General features: G+C 38.2%; 1 protein-coding gene across 3 annotated transcripts in view; it reads right to left on the bottom strand.

Moving 5' to 3' along the window:
* Positions 1-6,379, bottom strand: part of itpkb (inositol-trisphosphate 3-kinase B) — a 54,579-nt gene extending 48,200 nt beyond the window's left edge. For 2 of the 3 annotated variants that reach the window (XM_050058331.1, XM_050058333.1), the window contains exon 1: positions 3,343-3,798. The gene's annotated coding sequence lies outside the window, so the exon portion shown is untranslated. Of the gene's footprint in view, positions 1-3,342; positions 3,799-6,279 lie in introns of those variants that run through there. The other variant, XM_050058332.1, reaches the window with a different exon arrangement.
* Positions 6,380-7,540: the final 1,161 nt, after the last annotated feature.

The following is a 7,540-nucleotide window of genomic DNA, read 5'->3' as shown; positions in this document are numbered from 1 at the left end:
CTTTTGTCTAGTAACGTTACAACAAACGCCACAAAATTATCTGTGACTGTGACCATGAACACAAATATACAGCAGGCAGTTGTCCTCAGTTTATAAGAAATTCAGAGCTACACCAGAACATTTATGATTTTCCTCTTGCTCTCCAAAACAAATGCATGCGGTAATTGCCAGTTGCAGTTGAGATTTTACGACACCAGGCTGTGGGTGTCATACTGCTTCGACCAAGGGGGGCACAATAATCAACGAAAACGTAAAGTTCCGCACAGTTGCTTTAATAGAGTGGTGCAGGTGCCCTAAAACCCAGAAACGCAGCTGTCAATCATGTCAATCACAGCTTGTGACCTGTGGTCAAACTGTCAAACCAGGCAGCGCTGATCAAATATGAAACAAGATTCTGTTACTGCATTCTCTCCTCAAATGTTTTCATAAACCTATTTCTGTGTAATATTAGCTGTAAAATTAGAAAGTTGTGGGTGGGCTTAGTTTTAGCTCAACTGTTTTTAACATGGTGGTCGGGTCACAGACTTTCTCATCTGCAAATGCCATCAGATGCACTAAAAGGAGGAGGAGGAACATACTTTCATAGAGGACGTCCACTGTGCTCTAACCAGCTTAAAAACAAATGCAGGGAGAAAACACTCAGCAAAAAGCAGAACCACATTACATATTTTGTCTCCTCCATCCCACTCTGACACCCACATGTCTCCATCTCCCTCACAGATAATACTGTCCAAACAGACATGTCAGCACAGTATCCATGATGTTGACACTCCAAACATTTTAAGATACATTAGTGCTAATTAACAACAGACATGAAGCAGGATGATGAAGCAAACCACAGCTCTGACTATGACTCCGTACTGATAATTCAAAATAAATAAATCTAAAATTTAAACAGCAAACACTGGTTGTGCTGTTTCTGATATAACAGCACATGTAAATGCTGTCTGTGTTTGAGCGCAGCCTAATGTCAGGTTGAGTGGGACTGCATGAGTATACAAACTGTCCACTCGCCCACACAAGTGGGCATTAAACCTACGTACAGTACGCTCGGAGCAACTCAGCTGAGAAAAAGTTTCAAAGATGCTGATGCTGATTGTTTCTTAACATTTACATAAGCAGATGGTGGGGCAATATGACAGCATAACACAAAGAGATGATTTTTATTTTGTCTGCCGTCAGATAAGTTGCCACACTGTTTACAGAGACTCTCAAAGTGGGGTCAGTGACACTCTGCAAGGAGGTCCGGGAAGAGTTTTCAGATTTGTTAGTTTAAATTATCATAATATAAAATATTTTTTATTTCCCCAAAAGGCTTCATAGTTTGACAAGTTATATTTCAATTTTTAAATTTTGAGCAGCTCATAGATTACGTTCTAATCTGACAAATTGTTGAATATGTTTTATTTTGCCTATATATGAATAAAACAATCAGAGGCACTTTGATTTTAAGCACAAGAACTCTACTGATATGGATTTTTATCTATAATCAGAGTGCCTCAGATGCTTTTCAGACTGCCAACCTATATCAGGCTGTCATGTTCTGAAATGCACTTCACATTAGCCCTTTTTTTCTTGACATACCATTTATATTTTCTTTAGATACAGCTCTACTGGCAGGTAACTTAACCGATGTTAATGGCATTGTTTTATGAATATTCTGTGCTGAGGAGGTGCAAATATTTCAACACGTCTAATGTCTATCAAATACATCTCTCTCGTCTTGTTCAGACAGCAGAGGTGTTAAAAAAGGTAACGTTAACTTCCTCCAAGGGACAGTTATGAGGGGGTCCCCAGTATATTCTTTATCTTGTGAGCAGTCATTCATTTTATATCTCTGTATTAGTGTATTAGATCATTGTGGGCAAAGTTATACATCAATGAGCAGGATTAATTTATGATAATATTGAATTTAAAAATTTAAATGATTTTTTTGCACAAATGTGATGTAACGTTGTCAGCCAAAAACACACATTCGTAGGTATTATTTAATCCCTATCTGCTCAATGGAATGTCTGGAAACTTTACTATATCACAATCAATACTGCAATGTTAAATTAACATACCACCACCACCCAACTGCTAGCAGATGGGATACTTAAAGCAGAGAACCACAGTTAAAGGTTATTGGTTCCCAGAAGATAAAGAGCCTCAAGTGGGCTGCAACTAATGATTACTTTAATTGTCAATTATTTTTTATATACAAGTTGTTTGGTCTATAAAATGTCAGAAAATGGTGAAAAATGTCAATCAGTGATTCCCACAGCCCGAGATGACGTCCTCAAATGTCTTGTTTTGTCCACAACCCAGAGGAAAAACCAGAAAATATTCACATTTAAGAAGCTTAAATGGGTTATCAAATTAATTGGTGATTAATTCAATATCTGACAACTAATCATTTAATCATTGCAGCTCTACTTGAGGGGGGGCCTGTACAAAATTAAACTAGAACATCAACAATTAGTCAACTGACAGAAATTATTCATTGAAATATTATTTTTTATTTATTTATTTTTGAATTGACAGTTGCAGCTTTTTCAGTTGGAGGATTTGATGTCAACGTTAATTGAATATCTCTGTGTAAGATATTTTAAAAAAAATGTGCTGACCATGTGTCACTATTATCTGACATTTTATAAGCCAAATACTGCATCGATTAATGCAAAATAATCATTAGTTGCAGCCCCAGAAATAAACCACAGTCAAATTTGATGCATGTGGCTGGTTCCTATGGCAGGACCCATTTTGGATGTGGTTGCAAGCTGGTAAAATAACTAATCAATCAAACAAGAGTCTGACAAATGTGTGCTGCAGCTGTCTTTTCATGAGTAAAGTAAAAAAAAATAAAAAAATTTGGATGTTGATATTTTATAATAACTGTTAGTAACTATTGTAACATACAGTTGTTGAAAGCTAAATTGACAAGTGGCGTCAATTAAGGATTCAGATGCCATTAAATCCTGTCCAACTCCACCTTTATCTATGTAATACTGTGGCTAAAAAGTAGTATACAGCATTATTTAGTGTTGTATATCACTGGAAAAGCTGCTGTAATTTGAAAAGAGTGCATCTGTAATCACAAAACTCAAGACCCAATAAGACTAAATACTCTTTTAAGCTCTAATTATATATTTTTAATTAAGAATAAGCATAAAATTGTTTTAAAACTACTCAAATAGTTTGATTTTCTCCTCTCCCCACTCACTTAATACATTACTAGGCCTATAATTGTGTCAGCCTTCACTGTACCCTCTCCATCTGCACCACAGGTGTTGGTATTAAAGTGTAATAACCTGAATAATGTGCTGAGAGCTGACAGCAGCAGGCCCTGTGTTATCTTACCGTCCTCTCCAAGGCTGCTCCGGGACACTTTTATTGGTCTGGTCGATACTACAGACAGATGCCAGCAGCTATAAACCGAGGATGACTCCTCTTCTTCTTCTTCTTCTTCTTCTTCTTCTTCTTCACACAAAGACACGGCTCTCTGTGCAGCAGCAGTCAAAACTTCTCTACTCCTGTGTTGTGTTTTTGGTTTCTTCCACAGACGAGCTTGTTCGACGCTGCCGCCGGTCTTCACCTTTTCACCCCCAAAAAAATCCTCCTCCACAGAACAAGAAGAAAATGTCTTTCTCCTCTACAGATGTTTTGTCTGTGGATATTTGAGGGAGACTTCAGAGGGTTTGGTACCGAGCGGTGAATTCCTCCTGTGACAGTGAGCTCTCAGTCCACAGAGTTAGTTTGTGTTGTCATGCCGCTGCTGCTGCTCGGCTCCTCTCAGCTCGTAGTAAAGCGCTGTTTGTCTGTGAGTCTGAAGCCGGAAGCGACACCAAGAAGAAGAAGAAGACTGCCTCCTCTCTCTCTGTCTCTCGCTCTCTCTCTCTCTCTCTCGTGCTCTCCAGTTTGTACACGCACGTGCAGCGCGGGGAAGCCCTCATAAGTTATGCGTGCACGAGCGCGACAGGTATCTCAATAAGAAGGAACAAGTCAGTTGGTAAAGTGAAATATTACATCAGCTGCTCATGAACAGGGGCCGTTTGCACAAAACACCTTATGTTAAGACTTTCCTTAAAGTCCTGGTTAAGGTTTCCTCACGATAACAAAGGTTGCGCAAAACACCGAGATAAAATCAGCTGCCCAAACCACCAAGATAAAATCGGTTGCACAAAAGACCTCAAGTGAAGATTTTTCTTAAAGTCCTGGTTAAAGTTTCCTCAAGATAACAAAGGTTGCACAAAACACCAAGATATAATTGGTTGCAAAAAACACCTTACGTTAAGATTTTCCTTAAAATCCAGGTTAATGTTTCCTCAAGATAACATCGGTAGCACAAAAGACTTTAAGTTAAGATTTTCCTTAAAGTCCAAGTTAAGGTTTCCTCAAGATAACAAAGGTTGCACAAAAGAGATAAAATCGGTTGCACAAAAGACCTTAAGTTAAGATTTTCCCTTAAAATCCAGGTTAATGTTTCCTCAAGATAACATCAGTAGCACAAAAGACTTTAAGTTAAGATTTTTCCTTAAAGTCCTGGTTAAGGTTTCCTCAAGATAACAACAGTAGCACAAAAGATCTTGAGTAAAGATGTTCCTTAAAGTTCTAGTTTGGGTTTCCTCAAGACAACAAAGGCTGCACAAAACACCGAGATACAATCGGTTGTACAAAACAATTTAGGTTAAGATTTTCCTTAAAGCCCTGGTTTAGGGCTAGAGAATTGGTTGCACAAAATATCCTTAAGTTAAGAGTTCCCTTAAAGTCCTAGTTAAGCTTTCCTCAAGATAACATTGGTTGCACAAAACACCTTAAGTTAAGACTTTTCTTAAAGTCTTACTTAAGAACAAAACACCTTGAGTTAAGGTTTTCTTTAAAGTCATTGTTAAGATTTCCTCAAGATAACATTGGTTGCACAAAACACCTTAAGGTAAGATTTTCCTTAAAGTCTACTTGAGTAAAGCTTTTCCTCAAAGTCCTGGTTAAGGTTTCCTCAAGACAACATCAGAAGCACAAAAGACCTTAAGTTAAGATTTTACTTAAAGTCCTAGTTAAGGTTTCCTCAAGATAACAAAGGTTGCACAATACACCAAGATAAAATGGGTTGCACAAAACACCTTAAGTTAAGTTTTTCCTTAAAGGCCTAGTTTAGGACTAGAAAATTGGTTGCACAAAATATCCTTAAGTTAAGAGTCCCCTTAAAGTCCTAGTTAAGGTTTCCTCAAGATAACATCGGTTGCACAAAACACCTCAAGTTAAGATTTTTTTAGGTCTTACTTAAGAACAAAACACCTTGAGTTAAGGTTTTCTTTAAAGTCATTGTTAAGATTTCCTCAAGATAACATTGGTTGCACAAAACACCTTAAGTTAAGATCTTCCTTAAAGTCTTGGTTAAGGTTTCCTCAAGACAACATCAGTAGCACAAAAGACCTTAAATTAAGATTCATTTTAGTCCTAGTTAAAGACTTGAAAATTAGTTGCACAAAATACCCCTAAGTTAAGATTTCCCTTAAAGTCCTACTTAAGGTTTCCTCAAAATAAAACCGGTTGCAGTCTTCTCTGCTTACTTAATGGGATAGTTCACCCCAAAAAATAGGCCTACATATTTTTCTCATGCCTGTAGTGCTCTTTGTGAGCTGTTGGAAGAAGTTTGTCTTTTCTTGGTTAGGTTTAGGGAAAAGATCATGATTTGGGTTAAAACAGGTGGATTTCTGCCTTTCTGACAGAAAGCCTTAAAGACAAACTTCTCTCATGTGCTATTTATTAGTCTAAATTGTTTTGGTGTGAGTTGCTGAATGCTGGAGATACCAGCCGTAGAGATGTTCCCTGTCAGTGTTGTACCATTATATCTGATGTTTTTGGATTAATATTACAGCTGCCATTAATGTGTATGTTAGATTTTACTGCTGTAGGCCTAGATGTACTGTTTATGTACTGATGGGTAGTTTTACATACATCAGTGCATCTATTCTATAAGATTATCTTATGTTTGTAATGTCACTGTCCTGTGACGATGCATTTTCCAGCTGATCAAAGAGCTTTTTTTAAGAGTTTATTTAGTTGAAGAGCCCATGAAGGAACACTTCATGCTTCAGTTTATCAAAAACATTCAACATCAACACATCTGGAGATTCTTGGTTTTAACTGGACAAGAAGGGGATGCAAACCGTGATGTGAAAAGTAACTACACCTGTCAGGCAAATGTAATGGAGTAAGAAGTAAATATTTACATTTTGCGGAGACGTATCAAGTTGCATAAAATGGAAATCCTTAAGCCAAGTACAAGTGGCCTACCTTGAATTGGAGGTACAGGTTTTCCCTCTTTCATCTGTTAATCCAATAGATACTTGTTATATAGATTTTTTGGTGACAATATAACTTCCAAACCAGAACATGAAATAGAAAACACAAGTACAAATCAGTTGTTGTGTCATAAAACCTCTGATTAACAACACATTTTCCCTTAAAGATACAAAGCAGGCCTAAACAGTTGAACTGTCATGGTGTTTGTGTCCACATGGCTGGGAGTGAGTACCCATTGTTTGCATGGCAGTATAAAGTACGGCTCCATATTGTTTGGGAAGGCCAAATAAAAGGACATTGACCTCACAGAGGTCCTGGTTCACCATCGGATCACTCAGCAGGGCAGGTTATGGCTTTGTCCGGGCTGTTTTTATCAGGGGTGGAGACATGTTGACCACAGGTGTGGATCAGGTCGTCTGACTCATGGAACACTTCGAGGAAGAACACACCTCTTTAATTCTGTGTACTGTAGATATGTTTGATACTGATTGGTATAGTACACAGGTCTGCAGCAGATATTAAAACCCCAGAGTCAAGATCCAATCCTGGTTGTGGAAGTCGCAACAATGGACAAGCTTGTAACCATGGATACTGGAGGATGAGATTCACTCCTGTGTTTCCACTTGAGACAAGAAACACTCACATCCAGTGTGTCAGAGACGTGAGGGGCAGTCTGGACAACAGGTGGCTGCTGCTGGAGAAATCTGGAGAGGATAAAACTGATACAAAACTAAACTATTAGTGGAAATATGAGCAATGTCACACAAATTTTAATTGTAACTAATGTCATTGAAATGAAGTTTTAGGAAAAACTAATTTAAAGATGTCGGTTTAAATGTATTAGAAAGTTATAATAAACAACTTTATAACCTAACTGATGATGTGATCGTATTTTTTTTCCTCTCACAATGTGATGCAATGACATGGATGTGTCATACACAGTGGCGTGAGGTAGTTGCGATTGGCCCTAGTGCATGTTTTTGTGCACCAACACTTCAAAGTCTGTGTCGAAGGCAGTGACTTGCGGCGTCAGACCCTGACAAAAAAAGCCATCCGTTGGCATGATACGTGTACAGTCGCCATTACAGTTCAACAGTGCTCGACAGCATCAAGGGTAGAACGAAAGTTATGGTAGTGAAAGTTCAAGTGGGGCGGGCAGGAGTGGTGGTGGATGGGTCCAACAAACACTGATCTTCACCACAGAGAGCTGTGTTCATGTCCTGTAAGATTATAAAGCCAAACCCTGTTCTTT

Source organism: Epinephelus moara, chromosome 12 (genome assembly GCF_006386435.1).
Source record: "Epinephelus moara isolate mb chromosome 12, YSFRI_EMoa_1.0, whole genome shotgun sequence".
Taxonomy (NCBI): Eukaryota; Metazoa; Chordata; class Actinopteri; order Perciformes; family Serranidae; genus Epinephelus; species Epinephelus moara.
This window is presented reverse-complemented; position numbering and strand designations above follow the sequence as displayed.